This window comes from Schistocerca cancellata, chromosome 7 (genome assembly GCF_023864275.1).
Source record: "Schistocerca cancellata isolate TAMUIC-IGC-003103 chromosome 7, iqSchCanc2.1, whole genome shotgun sequence".
Taxonomy (NCBI): Eukaryota; Metazoa; Arthropoda; class Insecta; order Orthoptera; family Acrididae; genus Schistocerca; species Schistocerca cancellata.
The window spans coordinates 33,969,901-33,991,692 of NC_064632.1; the positions used below are offsets into that span (position 1 = coordinate 33,969,901).

General features: G+C 41.4%; 2 protein-coding genes across 7 annotated transcripts in view; one reads left to right on the top strand and one right to left on the bottom strand.

The window, feature by feature from the left end:
- The window catches only part of LOC126092531 (fibroblast growth factor receptor substrate 2), a 51,331-nt gene extending 49,459 nt beyond the window's left edge, over positions 1 to 1,872 (bottom strand). For 2 of the 5 annotated variants that reach the window (XM_049908163.1, XM_049908161.1), the window contains exon 1: positions 1,735 to 1,859. The gene's annotated coding sequence lies outside the window, so the exon portion shown is untranslated. Of the gene's footprint in view, positions 1 to 1,734 lie in introns of all 5 variants that reach the window. The other 3 variants (XM_049908160.1, XM_049908159.1, XM_049908162.1) reach the window with 3 other exon arrangements.
- A 30-nt stretch (positions 1,873 to 1,902) lies between these two features.
- The window catches only part of LOC126092530 (uncharacterized), a 205,691-nt gene continuing 185,801 nt past the window's right edge, over positions 1,903 to 21,792 (top strand). Inside the window, exon 1 of one of the 2 annotated variants that reach the window (XM_049908158.1) lies at positions 1,903 to 2,170. The gene's annotated coding sequence lies outside the window, so the exon portion shown is untranslated. Of the gene's footprint in view, positions 2,250 to 21,792 lie in introns of both variants that reach the window. The other variant, XM_049908157.1, reaches the window with a different exon arrangement.

A 21,792-nucleotide genomic window follows, 5' to 3' on the forward strand; every position in this document is an offset into this window, starting at 1 on the left:
GAAGTAAATAAAATAGTAAAAGTTGACGAATCTTGTAATTTGGCACACAACAGCAGAAGTCACATGGAAATTTTAAAAAGATGTGCAACAGCAAGAAGTGACTTCAATGAAACAAGGACAAGTAAAATGTTCAGATTGGAAAAGAAAAAAACCTATTTGTTGAGATTATCACCTTGAGTGTTCTGTATGACTGTGCAAGCTGGACACTGTAGATGACGAGCAAAATGGGCTTGGTAATAATGGGAATTTGGCTTTAGCGAAGGCTAATGAGAAGCAATCCAAGACAAAGAATATCGGTATAAGTTACATAGTGGACCCATCTTGCATATTTTGTGGTTTATGTACAACATAGGTAGCCTACATACCACAACATTCAAGAGAAATCTGTAAATTATGTAATATAGGTTTTCTAAATTTACCTTGCTGTTTTAGTTTTTTGTAATGGAAAGTGCATTTATATGGTGTGAACATAGACAAGTTACCTTACAGATTAATGTGTTACCACGACCTTTATTTAACATTCACATTCATTGTCTTTGCCAACTGTCAACCAAATTATCATCTTCCCACCTAACCAAGACCTCAGTCAACACAAGAGATGGGTCTGTCATAAACATCACGATTTCTGGGGGAGGGAGCACTATCACTCTAGGGGGGAAAAAACCAGCCTAATGAAAAAGTTTTGAAGAAATTAATGAGCATTGTAATCTCTCTGGAACTGGTGAAAAAAGGAAATTCAACTTGACACGCAATAAGTTATTAACAAATACATTTGATGGAAAAAATACAGGAGGCATCAAAGAGTAGGCTAAGATAGGAAATTGTAGTGGATATAAAAATATAGAAAGGCAGTTGCAAGAACAAGCCAAAGCCATTAGAAGTTAATGACAATGATGTAACTTGACACTATATGTCACTGCTGGTATCAGTACACAGCAAAATTTTTATTATGTTTGGTCATTTGTAAGCCATCCTACATGTGTTGGGAAGAGTCAATAACAGAGCGAGTGAAAATGCGATGACATCATCTCAATAAATATACAAGTTTACAATTTAACGACATTCATCAATAACAAACATTACTTGGGCGTTAAATAGGTTTCTAGGTAATACAATAATGTCAGGTTTTCGCCACGGTGTCCTAGACACATGAATTCTTATGGTATGTTGCTTCGTGGTTCTCTATGCCTCATTACAAATATGTCTCAACTGGCTATTTCATATAGAAAAGAAAACACACTCCCTTTACGTTAACATGGAGAAAGTTGGATAACCCAGAAGTCGTCGTATGCCTGTTATTGTAAACCGCTATTAATTTTCTGCCTGCTGCTGCAAACCTGTTCTACGCGTGTTAGGATTATGAATTTACTGTCAGATTTCAGTAAAAAAAAATCTGCACTGCAGAGTTAAAAGATTCCAGCGCTATCTTAAATTTATAAGTACTCATTGGTAAGACTGTTTTCGAATATCTATAAATGACATGAGCCTGCTACTCGCGAGGTTTAAGCTTATATGTCAGCAAATAATATTATCGGGAGAAGCGCTGCCTAGCAATTAGAACTTGTACTTAGCTTAGCCGATTTGCGCCTGGTTTTATAAATAATGTTCAAGATATACTGTATTTGAAGCTACGTCGCAATACAAAGCTACTTTTCATAATTAATTACTGTACCAGACAATCTAACGCAACAAACCAACTCTTAATTATCCCACATAAATATAAATTGTAATTACCAAATCGTACATGTCGACAACATTTTCTTGACTAGGTGCTTCGTTCGGGCAAAAATGATAAAATTCGTGAAACACTGCGTACAAACATGATCCACAACTTTGTATAGAAAACAAACACAACAAAGATGGTATCCAAACTGATGGAACTCATTCGAGTGTCTTTTGTTACTAGTTGTTGACGCAGGCTTGTGCGAATGTAGTGGGAGGGCAGCCGAGGTTCAAACAGGAGATTTTGAAAGAAGTGGACAATAAATTTGTAAAAACCCTAACGTCTTATTGTATAGTAAAGAAGAATTGGGTGTTTTACGTGACATCTGTAAAGATATCGTGAAGTTTCATCGGAGAACCTTTAATAATAGTGCATTTAAAATTTACAATATTCACTGTAAGCCGAAGGAAATGGTTAGTGAACTGCAAAAACCAAGAAGAACGAGAGGTACACCTCTATATAAAATACGCAATTACTTTGCTCTCAGTGTTTTGGGAGTTGCTTTTGTAAGCGGTTTCTTGTTTCAGTAAGTAACTATGTATACATGAAAATTTTATTAAGTGAAACGTAGACGAAAGTCCAATAAATTATGCCCAGTTCTCTCATGAAACAGTGACAATTTGTTTGTTTTGGTCAGTGATTTACATGATGTCTGCCGAGTCTTTTTATTAATATTTACATATGACCATAATGGCCAGTCATTCTGCCGAAATCTTTCGTGTTTTTTGTTGTAGATATATAAACACGCGCATTCAAACTTCTAGTTGTAAATATGTATTGATACATTAGTGTACTTTTATTTATTTATTTATTAATCCCCCTTCCGTTTTTTGAGAATGGCTATATTTCTTGCTTCCATCAACCCAAACAACAAGTTTATTTAAGTAGAAAATTACACTTTATTCAGAAACATTGAGAACAAGGTAAGTATTAATGAATCTTTTGGATCCACGTAGTAAGTCTATCCTCTGGCAGGACGTTACTTATTTATGTGTGCAGCATGATGTACATACTGTGATCTGCGATGTTAAGAAAGAAGGAAGAAAAAAATTATTTGTTTACAGCTATGTAATTTATCTGAAACTATTTCATATTTACAAGCAAATTTTCATTACAGTTATGGAGATCATAGTTTGGGATCCCCTTTCTGATAGAAACTTGATAAGGTGGGCTTATTACTTTTGTGGTTAGACATAACGAGTACCAATGGGAGGCTGTGTAGGGGGGATGTGGAAGGGAGAAAGAAGGAGAAAGGCAGGAATATTTGTGGGCACAGAAAGAATGTGGAAGTGGGCATTGAGGGGGAGGGAAGGGTGGGGGTTATAGGAGAGAAGAGACCCAGAGAGGGGGAAAGGACAATGAAGGTGTACTCTGGGGATAGACAGTTTGGGGACAAGGACTAGCAAAAGCTGTGGCCAGGGCATTTCCGAGGATGTGTTGTAGAGGAATTCTCACTTGAAGTTGTTAAAGTAAAACACACCACGCTGTGTGGCATGCTTGGCAACTGGGTGATCCAGCTGTCTCTTGGCCACAGTTTGGACTTTCATGTGGACAGACAGCTTGATAGTGATCATGTGTACATAGAAAGCCGCACAGCGGTTGCATCTAAGCTGCTACACCACATAGCTGCTTTCCCAGCTGGCCCTCCGTTTGTTGGTATCGAATATTCCTGTTACAGGCTTGGAATAGGTGGTAGTGGGGAGGATGTATGGATCAAGTCTATGGATATGAGCCATGGGGCAAGGGGCTGGGAGCAGGGGTTGAATGACAGAAATGCCAACTAGGCCTATTATGGTTTGTCCATAACTGTCACTGAGTTATCACCTTAATTATGGAGTTATGGGAAATAACTAAAAAATTATGGAAATAGACAATTTGCAATTCTTTATCAGTAAACTCTTCCGGGCTAAGTTGCCGTGGTCGATCTGTAGAACTTCTTCTACAGATCGACCACGGCAACTTAGCCCGGAAGAGTTTACTGATGCGAAAGCCTACATGGAATGATTACAATTCTTTGTTTAAAGAAAAATCATAATGGATACTATTTACATTTTTATAATCGTATGCTCTAAAATTTTTATAGATTTCCTTCCTGAGTACATAGTAAACCTGTCTGCGAATGATTTTTGTCACTAAGGCTTACTAAGATGAGTTACGCTGAGTGATGAAAATTTTTCATTCTGCTTGTTTTAGCTTAAAGATTAAAATAAAACTACTTTCAAACCACGTTATGTCACAAAGTTCAAGGCATCTGTTTTGGAGAATTACAGAAGTGTTTCTAAATCATCCTTGACATTTACTAATCTAATTTTTAGCATTTTCCACTTGACCTAATTTCTTCATTTACGGTTGTTTTTATTCCTAGGCAATCTTCTTTATTTAGGAGTGTTAAGTGTCTGAATCAATCAGTTTAATAAGCAAAATACTAACACGAATTCTTTACAGACAAATGGAAAAACTAGTAGAAGCCAACCTCGGGGAAGATCAGTTTGGATTCCGTAGAAATACTGGAACACGTGAGGCAATACTGACCTTACGACTTATCTTAGAAGAAAGATTAAGGAAAGGCAAACCTATGTTTCTAGCACTTGTAGACTTAGAGAAAGCTTTTGACAATGTTGACTGGAATACTCTCTTTCAAATTCTGAAGGTGGCAGGGGTAAAATACAGGGAGCGAAAGGCTATAAACAATTTGTACAGAAACCAGATGGCAGTTATAAGAGTCGAGGGGTACGAAAGGGAAGCAGTGGTTGGGAAGGGAGTGAGACAGTGTTGTAGCCTCTCCCCGATGTTATTCAATCTGTATATTGAGCAAGCAGTAAAGGAAACAAAAGAAAAATTTGGAGTAGGTATTAAAATCCATGGAGAAGAAATAAAAACTTTGAGGTTTGTCGATGACATTGTAATTCTGTCAGAGACAGCAAAGGACTTGGAAGAGCAGTTGAACGGAATGGATGGTATCTTGAAGGGAGGATATAAGATGAACATCAACAAAAGCAAAACGAGGATAATGGAATATAGTGGAATTAAGTCGGGTGATGCTGAGGGAATTAGATTAGGAAATGAGACACTTAAAGTAGTAAAGGAGTTTTGCTATTTGGGGAGCAAAATAACTGATGATGGTCGAAGTAGAGAGGATATAAAATGTAGACTGGCAATGGCAAGGAAAGCATTTCTGAAGAAGAGAAATTTGTTAACATCGAGTATAGATTTAAGTGTCAGGAAGTCATTTCTGAAAGTATTTGTATGGAGTGTAGCCATGTATGGAAGTGAAACATGGACGGTAAATAGTTTGGACAAGAAGAGAATAGAAGCTTTTGAAATGTGGTGTTACAGAAGAATGCTGAAGATTAGATGGGTAGATCACATAACTAATGAGGAAGTATTGAATAGGATTGGGGAGAAGAGAAGTTTGTGGCACAGCTTGACCAGAAGAAGGGATCGGTTGGTAGGACATGTTCTAAGGCATCAAGGGATCACAAATTTAGTATTGGAGGGCAGTGTGGAGGGTAAAAATCGTAGGGGGAGACCAAGAGATGAATACACTAAGCAGATTCTGAAGGATGTAGGTTGCAGTAGGTACTGGGAGATGAAGAAGCTTGCACAGGATAGAGTAGCATGGAGAGCTGCATCAAACCAGTCTCAGGACTGAAGACCACAACAACAACAATTGTCTGAAATACAGTGTTTGAAGTCCTAAATGAGGCTTTCTAATTTTTAAAATTTCTCGGGGGATAAGGTGGGGAGAGTAATTTCAGCCTGCAAAGGTCTCAATTTGGCCCTTGGCATATTTGAAGAGGGGCTGTTCGTTACTGCAGCTGCATTGGTTGTGGGTGCTTAGGCTACGTGCTTGGTTTGGAATGGATAGCAGCTGTTGAAATGGAAGTTGGTTGGTAGGTTTGATGTGGATAGAGGTCCTGCTGGAGACATCTGTAAAACACAGTTCGATATTGAGAAAGTGATGTAATATGAGAATGACCAGATGAAGCAAATGGTGGAGGTGTTTAGGGTCTGAGGTAAATAGGTTCTGCTAACTCTCAGTCCAAATCATGAAGATGCTAGCAGTGAATCTAAGCCAGGTGAGGGGTTTGGGATTCTGGGTGGCTAGGAAGAATTTTGTTTGTGACCCATGAGCAGGATGGTGCCATGTGGCTGCCTATAATTGTATTGAAAATTTGTTTGTTGGTGATATCTTCAAAGGAGAAGTAATTGGGGGGGTGAGAATATAGGAAGGAGTCAGTCGGGTGTAGGGAAAGGTAATGTTGAACGGTGGGAAGGCCACGGACATTTGGGATGTCATTGTAGAGGGAACGACTGTGATGATCAGGGAACTGCTTGGTAAAGTTACAGGAACTCTGAAGAGTCAGTAGAGGAAATGGTTAGTGTCTTTTATGTACGAGTTATGTTCCAAGTAAGAGGTTGAAGTTATTGGTCCACAAAGACAGAGATTGTGATTGTGGAGGTACAGTACTTGGTAATCACATAGGACAATCTGTTGTGTCTGGCTGTGCTATGGATCAGTTTGTCATGGCGTCTAAGATTTCTTATTCACATTTGTTGACTTCACCAACACAAAGCCTAACTGTCATCTTCCATTCTAACATAGAGCCTGGGCTTTGTTACAGACCAATCTGTCACCACAATAACTAATAACGATGAGAAACAAATATTGCAATGTTCTGTTTTCTTCTTGTTTGTACATGTACGATGTTCCACTCTACACCAACATTAACATACTGGACAAAGCTGGCATCTGGTATGAGTAGCTTCAGTTGACCCAAAAAATAAAATCATAAAAACATACTTACCAAACAAAGTCAGTCAACATACAAATCTAGCAATAGCAAAAATAACATGTCATTACAATCTGTTGAATGGCCAGTTTAAGAGTTCCCAAACCGGGAATCCCTCTGGATAGAATGCCACACGTTGTTCATTTGCGTTTTGATTGTCATCGTGTTACTATGCTTTTAGTTTAGGTAGTTGGTGCAGTAACCTGAGTTGTGGAAATGTTTTCAGTGAGTTATGAAGTTTTTTTTGTTTATGTGTTTTATGTCTTTGTTACGTCTGATTACTTTGGGGTTTGTTGTGCAGAAAGAAGTATGCTTTTTATTGCCTTTTTGTAAGGTGTGGATATGACAGTGAAGTTTGTGAGTGTATCATTACATTCTGCATTGGGTGGTGATATAATGTTCGTCATAAAGTTTCTGCAGATATTTGGTCTTGATGCTGAGTGTGTTAGGTTTCACATTTGTGGTAACAACATGAGGTTGATTAGAGTTCCGTCAGCTCGGACCAGGGACACTTATATGTGGCATTGTCAGCACAGCAGTATCTGGCGGTTGACAAGATGTGGTACCTGGTTTGATAAATCTAGGTTGGCCATGAGGCAGATTGTCTTGGTTAGGCCTACTTATTATTTTTGCTATTGGTCCTCGGTCAGTTTTTGTGTGCTTGAGACTGATGCGAGTGAGAGAACTGCCTTGGATTGGTTTTCATTTTGTTGAGAGGTTTGTTCGGAATACATGAAGTATAGGGTGAAGTTGGGTGGGTTGGGGCTGTTGTTGAAATTGATGAATCACATTTTGGTATGAGGAAGTATGGGAGGGGCAGTTGTTGGATTGGTGTGTGTGTGTGGGGGGGGGGGGGGTGTCCATTATCTCAGGGGGTGTGCATGGTGATTATTTTTTTCAAGTTTTGCAGGGTTGTAGTAAGAGGGAACTGTGTGTCTGATTGAGGAATATATTCAGGAGGGTAGTACTGTAATTTCTGATGCATATTTGTCTTACAGGAGTTTGGGGAAGATGGGCTACAATCTTAACCACAGTATTGAGTTTAAGGAATATGACACTGGGGTTTGCACTACCAGGCCAGAGGGGTTTTGGAGTGCAATTAAATCAGTTATAGGGAGGGGGAAGAGGTGCTCTTCTAACATGCAGTCTCACTGAGATGAGTATTGTTGGTGGAAGAGTGCCTTGAGAATTTTTGTATTTTTCACGTGTTTTTTTTTGTACTGTGGAGAGGATGTAGGCCAAGTGTGTGTGTGTGTGTGTGTGTGTGTGTGTGTGTGTGTGTGTGTGTGTGTGTGTGCGCATGCATGCATCTGTGCGTGTGGTGGTCAACCTGATGGTATTGCCAGAGGCTTTTGTTGGAAAGTAATTTTTGTTTCGTTTTTTTCTACAGTAAATGTTATGTTTTGTCTGTTGTATATTTATAGTAGATCAGTTGTGTTTTAATAGATGTAGTGAATATGGGAAGTTGGGGTTTTTGAGTTGTTGGGGTTTTGGTTCCACTTTTCGGAGTTGTAGGTGTTGGTGCTTTGGTATTGTTAGCTGGAGTTGAGCTGTATAGGTCAAGAGATTTTGCGTTTTGGAGTTGTAGGTGTTGGCTTTTTGGTGTTGATAGCTGCAGTTGAGCTATATAGCTCAAGGGAAATGTTTGCTTACACTTTTCGGTGTTGTAGATGTTGGTTCTTTGATATCGGTAGGTGCAGTTGAGGTATGAAGGTCAAGAGAAGTGTCCGATTCCTGTGGTTTTGTTGTTGTAGCAGGATGTTGTAATTTAAATTCTTTTTTGGATATTATTTGTTTTGGGATGGTGTGGTGTTTTTTACTTTTCTATATTTAGCTTAGCTTGTTCCCATCCTAAACCCCCACTTTTCCACAGTTATCTCATCACTATAATTGTGCTTTTGGAGTGAGACATTATTGTATCATTTTTATTTTTTGTTTGTGTTTGTTGGCATGTATATGTGGTGCTGTCATTGTTGCCATTTTGTATTCGCTTGAAGTAGCTGTTTCTGCCATATTGATATCATGGTTCAAAGCAGATGGGTGGAATCATATTCTTCCGTAGTACCCTGTTCACTTATGTAATGAATGATGGCATGGTCACCATATTGTACAAGCTTGAAACAGGAGTGTCTTCCATCTTGATGGCTGGATGGGTCAAAGCTGACACATGGTATCGCAATCTTCTGATATGCCAGAACCTGTTACAAACTCTGTCAAATCCATTTAAAGCTCCAGAATGATGCTCTTTAGATGCCCCTCCCCACTTATATTGTAATTTGTCTACTATGTAGGCCTACTAAGAATGTTCAATCAGTTGGCATTTATTTCCTCAAGTAAATGTAATTTGTTGTATGTTCTGTAGGTATATTTGTGTACTGGTATTGCTGTTGCTTGACAACCACAAATGATAGACCCACAAGTCAACTGAAACCTGCCTTCTACGCAAACCTAAAACATTGCTACTATAGTAGAGTCAGCGAAAGAACATCAGCGACAGCTAGCAACATGATTGTCAGCTTTCAGCTGTAAAGTGCAAATAACTGGAGGTGAAAATAATAAACATTTATAGAACTACGGCAGCACTAAACTATATAAAAAATCGGTAGTGTCGTATCTCAGTGAGGAACTTGAAACTTTCAGCACAGGGCAGGAGCATGTAGAGCAGTGGTTCCCAACCGTTCTTACACCATTACCCTTGAGTGCAATCAGACATCAGCTAGTCCCCCCCTCCCCCCCTGCTCCCCCACATTGTCACCAAATTTAACAACTAACTAAACTATAGAATGAAAGAATTTTCTTGGGACACTTTTATTTTTAAAATGATAAAAGATGAATGATATTTAGTTTGTGTGTGTGTTACAATGAATGACGAAGGAATTTGTGGTGTATCACAAGTGCTCACACAACTCCTCAGAAAAGAAAGCTAACTATCCACAATTTGTTGCAAAACATGCTTCCCGTGCATTACTCCTCTCCATTGCAGCACTTGCTTGACCTGCATGCTGCAGCTCCACTTAAAATCAAACAAATGCAGATGTGACACTATACTGACTGTTCGTAAATCACTTCGTTGCTACACTCCCTACTTCTGAACTGGCAGAAATTGGATGATTTCTGGCTGTTAATGCTTTGTGTCTAACCACTCTAATAATAATAATAATAATAATAATAATATTAATAATAATAATAATAATAATATTAATAATAATAATAATAATAAATAAAACTGTGTACAGCATTATAATAGCCCTTACTTAGTTACTGCTGTGTCGTGCTGTCAATTAATGCATTTATCTGTTTCGAAGCAAGTAATGAAGCAATTTCTGTACTGCTGCAGGTACTATCTACAACTTAGAGGAGATATTTAGCGTTTGTTAGGCATATGCCTTACTTTTATCATCAACGACGTATAGGACAAAGCGTGTGTAGTGGGTGGACTATGTGGGGAAGCTGTAACCTCCATCGCATTAACGGTACTAATTGAGAAAAAGTAATTATTGGTAACTTACATAACCAGTATTAGAGTCTTACAAAATTGTGATAATAGTATTGATCTTTTGAAAATAATTTAATTTCCTGACTGTAGCAGAATCAAATTTGATGAAACTCCCAACCTGGGGAGTAAAAACTAAACTAGTTTAGTTTTTACTCCCCAGGTTAGGAACCAAAGATGTAGAGGAACTCTGGCTTCTGTTTAAAAGAACAGTTGACCATGCACTGAATAGATATATAGATAGTATATAGTAGAAAAGTTCATAATGGGAGGGAACCTCCATAGTATACAGTCACTGTAAAGAAATTTCTAAACAAAGAGAAATTACTGCATAATAGGTGTAAAAGAAAGCTTAGGGTTATAGATAGAGAAATGTTGAATGAAACGTGTTTGGCTGTCAAGACAGCAAAGCTTGATGCATTCAGTGACTGCCCTAGCAGAATATTGTCAAGTGAGCTTTCATAGAACCCAAAGAAGTTCTGGTCGTACGTAAAGGCTGTTAGTGGCACCACAGTTAGTGTTCAGTCCCTAGTGAATGAGACAGGAACTGAAATTGAGGGCAGCAAAGCAAAAGCTGAAATGCTAAACTCCATTTTCAGATGTCCCTTTACAAAGGAAAGCACAGGAGAATTGCCCCAATTTAATTCTCATACCACTGAAAAGATGAATGAAGTAAGTATTAGCGTCAGTGGTATTGAGAAATAGCTGAAATAATTAAAATTGAACAAAGTTCCAGCGCTAGATGCAATCCCTGTCAGATTCCATACTGAATTTGCGGCTGAGTTAGCCTTTCTTCTTACTGTGATCTATCATGGATTCCTTGAACAAAACACCGTGCCCAGTTCTTGGAAAAGGCACAGGTCACATCTGTCTACAACAAGGGTAGTAGAAGTGACCAACAAAACTACTGTCCAGTTTCCTTGATATCGAGTTGTTGTAGAATTTTAGACATATTCAGAGTTAAAGCATAATGAGGTATCTTGAACAGCATGACCTTCTCAGTGTCAACCAGCACGGATTACGAAAACACTGATCATGTGAAACCCAACTCGCACTTTTCTCACATGGCCTACTGACAACTTTGGATCAAGGCAATCAAGTAGATGCAGTATTTCTTGACTCAGTACCACACCTACGCTTATTGTCATAAGTGCAATCATATGGGGTATCAAATGAAATTTGTGACTGAACTGAGGACTTTGTGGTTAGGGAGGATGCAACATGTTATTTTGGATGGAGAGTCAACATCAGATGTAGAAGTTACATTAGGTGTGCCCCAGGGAACTGTGTTGGAACTCTTACTGTTCATGTTGTATATTAATGGCCTTGCAGACAATGTTAATAGTAAAGTCAGGATTTTTGCAGATTATGTAATTATCTATCATGGAGTACTATCTGAAAGAAGCTTCATAAATATTCAGTCAGATCTTGATATGATTTCAAAGTGGTGCAGAAATGAGCAACTTGCTTTAAATGTTCAGAAAATTTAGCAGCCCACAAAACGAAAAAATGTAGTATCCTATGATTGTAATGTCAATGAGTCACTGTTGGAATGGGCCAACTCATACAATTATGTGGGTGTAACACTTTGTAAGGATGTGAAATGGAATTATCACATACATTCCATCATGGGTAAAGAAGGTGGTAGACTTAGGATTATTCGTAGAATGCTGGGGAAGCACAATCAATCTACAAAGGAGATGGCTTAAAAATCATTCATTTTGATTATTCATTGTAGAATATTGCTCAAGTGTGTGGGACTCATACCACATTGTTGAGCGTCTGCAGAGAAGGGCAGCATGAATGGTCACAGGTTTGTTCAGTCCATGGGGGAGTGTCACAGGGATACTGAGGGAACTGAACTGAAAGACTCTAGGGATCATAAAGATAAGATTAGAATAATTACCACACACACAGGAGCATTCAAATGATCATTCTTCCCATACTCCGTATGTGAATGGAACAGGTAGAAACCCTACTAACTGGTACAATGTGACATATCCTCTGCCATGCATCTCAGTGTGCTTTGTAGAATATAGATGTAGATGTATATGTATTGTGTAGTGTTGTATTTTATGATACTTGATATTAATTTTTAACCTTTCTCTGTATGGCTCTAAAATATGTAATTTAATTGTTACATTTATAATTTCTGATGTATATTCATGCTCTTGAATTTTGGTTTTACCTTTCGCAATGTAATACACTGTGGCAGAGATTTTGCTATAGTGCATATAAGGGGGTCACTAAGACTGAGGCCCTAAGGAGGACCACAGCTCTATTATGGGTATGTGTGTGGTGTGCATGGGGCCCTGAGCTATTGCAGCCTTCCTTCTCTTCTGGACTGCATTCTGTCCCTCATATCCACTCCTTCCCATCCTAGCTTCTCCCCCTCCTGCTTCCCTCTTTCTCCCTTGATGTTTCCCTTGATGATGACCCACCTACTCCCTCGACTCCCCTATTCCCTTTCACTATTTTGTCTTGTGATTGCACTCTCCCCATTTTTTCCCTGACATTTTCTGGTCCCACTTGGGATTTGACACCTGTTTCTAAATTGTACCCACAGTGTGAGCCATTTGGGGAAGAACTCCCTCCCTAGTGTCACTGGCATTGGTACCTTCCCTCCCTCCCTCCCTCCCCCCTCCACAACCCCTGCCCCCTTCCTTTCCCACTGTAGTGTGCTCTCCTTCTCCCTCCCCCACTAGGTCACCGACATGGTACAAGTCAGTGTTGTGGGGTGTTATACCTGAGCTCTCACAACCTCATGTAAGCCTAGTAGTGGTTGCTCATCTCTTTTTGGGGCCTGGCAAGTCCCAGTAACGACTGGCGTGCCAGGTGGCCCTTGCTGCAGCTGGGTGACACTGAAAGAGTGAAACCCTGAAAGGTTTGGGTGGTACTAGGGAGGATGCTCTGACCATGAATTGTGCTGAGCTCCACACTTCTGGCCACTCTTCTACAGCCGTCTCATCAGTAAGGAATGGTTCTCTGTCTGCTCCTACTATTGCTTCCTCGGTCTTCCCCTCCCTGGCCACCACCGGGAGGAAGGCAGGCCCACAGTCTTGGGGCACAATTCTTTTCACTTTACTTTGTTTTTTCCAGGACACACAGGGAGACTTTCACCACTACAAAACTGCTCTGTTTTGTCGAACTCATAGAAGATAAATTTGGTGATGTAGACTCGCTCAGTAAGATGCAGTAGAGGAAGTCAAATTTCTTTCAGGCCTCAGAGTAGGATGTATGGTCTAGAGATTTTAATTTCTGAATCTTCCACTCCTTTTTATAGGTTGCGCAATCCATTGAGTGCAATCCATTGAGTGAAGACTGATTAAAACATGTTCTGCCTGTCAGCTAGTCTCCATTTGTGCTTGTGAGCACTTAGGAGACATCCCAGTAAGTATCACTCCTCACCAGTCCTTAAATGTGACCCAGGGCATTATCTTCCATGGGACTCCCTCCTTCAATCTGAAGAAGAACTAAGTACTAATCTTACACAGTGTGGTGGTCATTTCATCAGGCGAGTACAAAGAGGTCCTGAGGACAGTCACGTTGATACTGGCACTTCCAGTTTGGCTTTTGAGGGCTACCATCCCAGAAAAAGTCAACGTTATGGTTTACGGTTGCGAGATGAAGTCCTGTATCCCACCTCCCGTGTGCTGTTTCCAGTGTCTCCAGTTTGGTCACAAGTCTTCATGATATGATGTAAATCCTATTTGTGGGGTCTGTGCCCAAACCCTCCATGTGGGGAGCTGTTGCACCTCACCATGCAACATTGTGGACCTTTCTAACTCACTGTCTCTTCACTCGCTGGATTGTACAGTCTATAAAAAGGAGAGGAGGATTCAGAAATTAAAATCACTAGATCATATATCCTATTCAGAGGCCTGACAGAAATTCAACTCCCTCTACCCGGTATCTCCAACATCAACCTTTGCTTCTGTTGTGTTGTTTCCTTCTCCTCCTCTTCCCCATCTCCTCCTCCTCTTCCTCATCCTCCTCTTCCCCATCTCCACCTCATCTTCCTCCCCCTCCTCCTCTTCCTCTTCCCTCTTCTGCTCCTTCCACCTTCCTCCTCCTCTTCCCCCTTCTGCTCCTTCCACCTTCCTCCTCCTCTTCCCCCTTCTGCTCCTTCCACCTTCCTCCTCCTCCTCCTCCTCCTCCTCCTCCTCCTCTTCCCCCTTCTGCTCCTTCCCCCTTCCTCCTCACCTCTGTGCTTTCCCCGTTCTCTTTACTCCTCCTGGGCGATTTCCATTCCCTCCCCTCATGGAACTGCTTATTCTCCTTGGCCAAAGAAGAAACCTTCACCTCTGGTGCCCGCCCCGAGGATGTGACTCCCTTGAGGAGCCCCCCCCCCCCCCCCCCAGCTCCTATTTGCTGTCTTCAGGACAAGAAGCCTGTTACTTCGAGTTGAACATGGGATCCACACCCTGTAGGCATCGAGGTCGTTTGTTCACTCTCGGATCCAGATATAGCTGCGACTTGCTCTCTTCCTGACTTACCTTCTCTAGCCCTCCAAAGGAGGAGAAGAAGAAGAAGATGTGTAAGTCATGGGACGAGATCCCCCTGACATCCCAAAGGGTGTGACCCTTTCCTCTCAATCATGGTCCGATCTTACATTTATGGATGTCACTTCGTCCTTATTGGTGGTGGACACTGACTCAACATAATGATCGACTGTGCCTATTCAGTGTCTATCCAGGCTCTTGTACTACTGTCCTCCATTGGAACTGTAATGGTTACTATCATCACCTTCCGGAATTGCAATATCTTCTTTCTCTCTACTCTGTAGCTTGTGTTGTATATCAGGAATCTCACTCACCCAGTCACCCTTCCAGGTGGGCATTTACTAATGTGAATTGGAATGCCTTTCCCTTGGCTGCCATCTCAGCAACTCCATCACGCGATGGCTTTGACGTGACTGATGCCATCCTTTCGGCAGTTGCTTCAGCGATTACCTCTTCGTGGGGATCTCCCCAGCAGAAAAAGACTTTCCCTTGGTGGACACTGAAATTGCTGCAGCTACTAAAGACTGCCATTCTGCTCTCGAGCCCTGAAAACAGCACCCATCTCTCAACCACCACCTGAATATCTGACGGCGTAATACCCGGGCCTGTTATCTAATTAAATTTGAGAAACAGATTTATTGGGAACGATATGTCGTTGCCATAGGGCTGCCTACTCCCTCTTCGCAGGTATGGGCAAAGGTCAGGTGCATTTTGGCTGCCATTGTCCTACAGATATTCTGGGAATTTCCTCACCAGCCCGGACTTAGTTGCTAAACATTTTGCTCTGCAGAATGAGATTTTCACTCTGCAGCGGAGTGTGCGCTGATATGAAACTTCCTGGCAGATTAAAACTGTGTGCCCGACCGAGACTCGAACTCGGGACCTTTGCCTTTTGCGGGCAAGTGCTCTACCATCTGAGCTACCGAAGCACGACTCACGCCCGGTACTCACAGCTTTACTTCTGCCAGTATCTCGTCTCCTACCTTCCAAACTTTACAGAAGCTCTCCTGCGAACCTTGCAGAACGAGCACTCCTGAAAGATATAGCAGAGACATGGCTTAGCCACAGCCTGGGGGATGTTTCCAGAATGAGATTTTCACTCTTCAGCGGAGTGTGCGCTGATATGAAACTTCCTGGCAGATTAAAACTGTGTGCCCGACCGAGACTCGAACTCGGTTTTTGCCCAGACCTTAGCGTCAGTCCACTTTTCACCAGCTTTCCATCTTCTCAAACACTATCTGGTATGACTCCATTTTTCCTCCACTGTCGTTTGGAGCCTTATAATGCCCTGTTTACTGTGTGAAAATTTGCCAGCGCTCTTACTCTCTGCCCTGACATGGCTCCTAAACAGGGCTGGGGGCACAATCAAATGCTTCGACACCTATTGGTGGCTAGCCAATGTCATATACTTGTCCTTTTCCACCATTTCTGGAACAAGGGGAAATTTCCTTCCCAGTGGCGAGGAAATGTCATTATTCCAGTTTTGAAATTGGATAAATTGCCTCTTCAGATAGACAGCTATCATCCGATCAGTTTAACCAATGCCTTCTGCAAGTACTTGAACATATGGTGAGTTGAAGGCTGTATTGGACCCTTGAAACCCAGGACCATTTGGCTTCAATAGAGGGTGGTTTTCACTGAGGCTGCTCTACTGCAAGTAGTTTAGTCCACATAGAGTCTGTCTGCTATCCAAATGGCCAGTGTCAGCATGTTGTTGCAGTCTTCTGCGATCTGCATAAAGGTTATGATACCAAATGGTACCACCACATCCTTGCCAACTTACATGAGTGGGACCTCTGTGGCCTGCCCTCGATTTTTATCCAAGACTTTCTGTTGTGTCACACTTGTTAGGTACAGGTTGGTGCCTCCCATGCATCATAGAATGGGATACTGCAGGGCTGTGTTTTGAGTGTACCTCTCTTGTTAGTGGCTATCAATGGTCTTGTGGTGGCTGTGGTCTGTGCAGTGTCCCCCTCTTTGTATGCTGATGATTTTTCCATTTATTTTTGTTCATCCATAATGGGCATTGATGAACACAGACTGTAGCAATCAATGCACAGAGATCAGTCTTTGGCTCTCACTCTTGACTTCCAGTTTTCGGCTGCAAATATACGCATTGCACATTTCTGTCGTCGCCGGTGGCACAACCCCATTTGGATCTGTAGTTTGATGGTGAGCCCCTCAATGTGATGGACTCGCATTGGTTTTTGGGGCTCGTCTTTGATGCCTGGTTAATGTATCTTCGTAATCTTCGTCTACTAAAGCAGATATGTTGGTTGCACCTCAACGCTTTTTGATACCTCAGCAGTATCAACTGGGGCACGAACTGCTCTACTCTGCTACGGCTCTACAAAACATTGTTTCAGTCACGCCTACATTATGAGAATATGTATGGCTCAGTGGCACCTTCGATGTTACAGATGCTGGGCCCGATACACCAGTGTGAGGTATGGCAGGCAAATGGTGCATTTTGAACTAGCCCAGGGTCAGCCTCCAAGTGGAGGTAGGGGCCCCACTGTTGTGCATTCTGCGTCAACAACAGTTGATCGCTTATGCATTACGTATACACTGCTCTCTGGAGCACCTAAACTACTGTCTCCTCTTTCCAGATACAGAGATCCACCTCCCGCAATGGCGGCCCAGGTCTGGAGTTATGATCGCTATCCACATCCTGTCCCATTTTCAGAATTTCAGCTTTCCACTCTACCACCTCTTCTCCGGGTTCGCTCATCTACACTTCCATATTGCATCCCCTGTCCACAACTCTATCGTGACCTATCACAAGGTCCGAAAGACTTTTCATTACAGGGTTGGTAGCTATCTCTCATGCTCTTGAGCATATCTGTTCCTGCACAGATGAGTCCTTTCTCACCGATAGCAAATCGCTAGGTAGTTTACAAGCTCCTGAACAGTGTTATTCCCTCCATCCCTTGGTTCTGATTATCCAGGATTCCTTTTTCACCCTGAAACAATGTGGATGCTTGGTGGTCTGTGTCTGGACTCCAGGTTGCGTTGGCATCCCAGGAAATGAACTCACTTGCAGGCTGGTCAAACTGGCTATTGTCAAGATGCCTCTATAGATTGGTATTCCGGCACTGGACCTTTGATCAGTATTACGCTGTCAAGTTCTAAGGATTTAGAATATGGAATAGCGCATACTCTGACTGCCAAACAAACTACGGACAATAAAGGAGACCACGAATTTGTGGAGTTCCTCCATGCGGGCTGCTCACAAGGACTCCTCTGTCCTTTGCCAGCTCTGCATTGGCTGTACTTGGCTGACTCATAGTCATTTCCTCCATCACAAGGATCTGCCCCACTGATGTTGTGATGCCTGTTTGACAGTGATCCACATTTTGCTGGACTGTCCTAATCTTGCCAACCTACATGAAATCTTAATCTCCCTGACTCTCTACCCCTGGTGTTAGCAGGTGATGTCTCAGCGGCTGACATCGTTTTAAGATTTATTCATGAAGGGTTTCTTTATCACTCTCTCTCTAAGGGAGAGTTCCTCACCCTTGTTGGCCCATTGGGGGGTTGGTAGGACGTCCTGTAGCATCCTTTGCCCTGACCGGGCAATGGGTATCTGGGCATTGTCTGTCCCAGCCCTTGCCCTACTCTTTCTTTTACTACTCTTCCCTTTTTCTCATGTTCTGTCTGGTTTGGAGTTCTTCCTCTGTTTTCTTGTGCTTCTGTTGCACTGTCCTTGTTGCCAGGCTTCACTGTGTATTGTTGGGTGTGGTGCCTCTGGTAAGTGGTGTGGGGTATGTTCCCGATCACAGTTTCTGCCTGTGAGGGCCTCTGGCTGCTCCATGGATGGGGCACCTCACCAGCTTTTCTTCCTATCCCCCTTTTCTTCTTCCTTGTTCCGTTATCAAGGGTTTGTTGACCTTTGATAGACCTTTACATTTTCTTTCTTTGGGTTCGCACACTGAGCTCTTCTTTGGTATGTAGTTTTGTTGCCTTAGCTGTAGTTTTGTTGCCTTAGCTGTTCCAGGTAGGAGGGACTACGGCCTCGTAGTTTGGTCCCTTTGATCCTTCAACCGACCAACTAGCTAACCAAATAACCAACTAACTTTGAAGGTCAAAGTATCCAATAGTAGTGTATTCTATGTTGAGTATTTTGAGGGTTAAGGAACTAATGGTTGGAAATGAATATTTAGTTTTCTTTATCAAAATAGTCAGCTTACACCTTACAGAAATAAATTACACGTAATTTGAACAGTCATAATGTTCAGTGGGCTCCTTGTAACTGTCAGAGTGGTGACCACTAGTGTCAACATGTGAATTACACCTGTGCATAAAATTTTACAACTATTTCACATATTCCTGTTGCTCTTGTAATTGAGATATGTAGCTATGTTCCTATGAAGCAGATCCTATTCAGTTTCCATTGATGTTCATATACCAGTGAATTCTTGTAACCCTATAGAAAAAAAATCCGCTGTGGAAACCTCACGTTTGATTGCATGTTATTTTCCAGGATAATGCCCCTGGTGTAGATGGCACAGAAACATACCATAACTGGTTTGGAAACATGTACCTCACATGGATTACACACTGAAGATTTCATACTGCCAGAAAGATTCCTTTCAGATCATTAGTTCCTTATCTCAGAAATTTCATTTAGGATCATGTACTATATGTATAGTTTTTATAAAGGTTTGGGCACCATGTTTTGGTACATATGTAGTTGTTTGTTATGATCTTATCTCCCAACATTTCTTCCGGGACATTCTTACAGGTTTATGAATGCCTCAGAACTTTGGTTCAAAATATATAAACTTCTTGATGAAGGTTTCAAAAACAGAACTTTCATTGTGCTTTTCTTTAGAATGTTGGTTAAGTAATTTCCACAAATAGCTATTTTTCCTGCCCTTACTGACTGAACACATTATTTAATCTACTGCTTTTTGCTGGAGGCAGGCACCGTTATGTGTGTTCAGTAACCAGTACTGAAACTGTGCTCCTCCAGTGACTCCAAGAATATACTACTGGTTTTTTAATTAAATTCTATCAAGTTCTTTCTCATTATTAAGGTCAGTATCTTGCATTTATGTACACTTAAAGAGAACTGCCATTCAGCACAAGGTGAAATACTGTCTGAGTTGCTCTGCCTTTCTAATGACTTCAATTTATTATAGTATTTCTAAAAGATGCATTGTTCTTATAAATAAATAAATAAGTAAATGTAGCTTGACAGCATTACACTTCCCAGCATTGCTTTTTTCTCTTGAATATTTCTTGTCAAGTACATCTTACTTGGTTCAGGTAATCGAAATTTTTTAGAGAAAGTCACACCCTTCTGATCCACATAAAATAGTTAAGTAGACCCAGAGTAGAAAATTTTCACTCTGCAGTGAAGAGTGTGCTAATTTGAAAATTCCTGGCAGATTAAAACTGTGCCAGAGCAGGACACAATCATATTGTGAACAAGTGCTTCACCAACTGAGCTATCAAAGCGTGACTCACAGCCTGCCCTGACAGTCTTACTTCTGCCAGTGCCTCATCTCCTACCATCCAAACTTCACAGAAGTTTTCCTGCATATCAAGCAGGACTAAGACTCCTGGAAGAAAGGATATTGCAGAGGTGTGGTGTAGCCACAGCATAAGGGGTTGTTTCCAGAACAAGTTTTCACTCTGCAGCAGAGTGTGTGCTGCTTTGAAACTTCCAAGCTGATTAAAACAGTGTGCTGGACCAGGACTCAAACCTGGGGCCCTTGCCTTTCGCAGGCAAGTGCTACACTATCTGAGCTATTCAAGCATGACTCACGATCTGCCCTCACAGCTTTACTGGAACCAGCACCTCATGTCTTACTTTCCAAACTTCACAGTAGTTCATCTGTATACCTTGCAGGATTAGCTGTCCTGGAAGAAAGAATGTTGTGGAGACATGGCTCAGCCATGGTCTTGGCTGTTGCTAAGCTGTGTCTCCGGATTATCCTTTCTTCCAGGGGTGCTAATCCCACCAGGTATGCAGGTGAACTACTGTGATGTTTGGGGGGGAGGGGGAGGGGGTAAGAGATGAGATACTGGTGCAAGTAAAGCTTGTGAATCATGCTTGAATAACTGAGTTGGTAGAAGATTTGCCTGCAAAAGGTAGAGTTATGAAGTTCAAGCCCCAGTCTGGCAAATAGTTTTAATTTGCCACAAAGTTTCAGGCCCAAAGTATTCCTTCCGGTAATAGGACTCTACCAGTAACAGGTCTTTCAGCTTGAGTATGAAAACGTGCAGTTTGTCCCTAACAGCCTTCAACTCTTGTGAAAGCCTATTGAAAATGTGTGTTAGGGATTGTCAATTTTTTTAACAGTAGTGGTGGTTGTGATCATACCATGACAAGAAAAAGTGCCCTCTAGCACACATTTCATAGTGATTTGATGAGTATAATGTAACTGTAGAGACAGAGAGATTCTTCATCTATCTTATTTTCACCACCAGGATGCTGTTAGTTCTTGTACAGGCGTATTGTGAAGCAGTGTAAGAACTCCACCATGTTAAAGAGGGGCCTGTATGAGCTTCACGAATTGACACCACTCCTGGTCCAGATGGCTCACTTTTGGGTTAAAAATGTCCTTGCTGCCTGAAATGATTCACCCCAAAGTATTATCTCAGGCAAACAGTTTATTAGTTGTAGAGCTTGCTATGTTCAGCATCTGTTGGGGGTGTTTCAAAGGTAGCATACATTCTGTTTCCTGTTTTCTATCTTCCAGTTCACTAACCATGTCGCCTATGCAAGAAATTGGAATGTCAGTGCAAGTAAAATGTGTGTAATAAACAAGATGTGCCGTATTTAATTGCATTTAATTGCAGTCTATTAGTTATGAGATAAGTTTGCTTATTCCAAGAAAATGTTTTTCTGTATTAACCTGTTCATGACCCAAATCTGTAAGAACTATGCTTTAATTGCCTGTAAACAAAATGCCTTCATAATTGTCTTCTTTAGTCAGAGGCTACTCATTTATAAGTATTAGGAGGAAAAAATGGCTCTGGCAAGCAGCCCTGTGGAATGCTTCACATTTTAGTACCCCAGTTGTGTGATAGATTATTTTCTTATATATCTAAAAACAAAGATGATTTAACTTACCAAACCAAAGTGTTGGTATGTTGATAGGGACACTAACAAACACAAACACACACACAAAATTCAAGCTTTCGCAACCCACAGTTGCTTCATCAGGAAAGAGGAAAGGAGAGGGAAAGATGAAAGGATGTGGGTTTTAAGGGAGAGGGTAAGGAGTCATTCCAATCCCGGGAGTGGAAAGACTTACCTTAGGGGGAAAA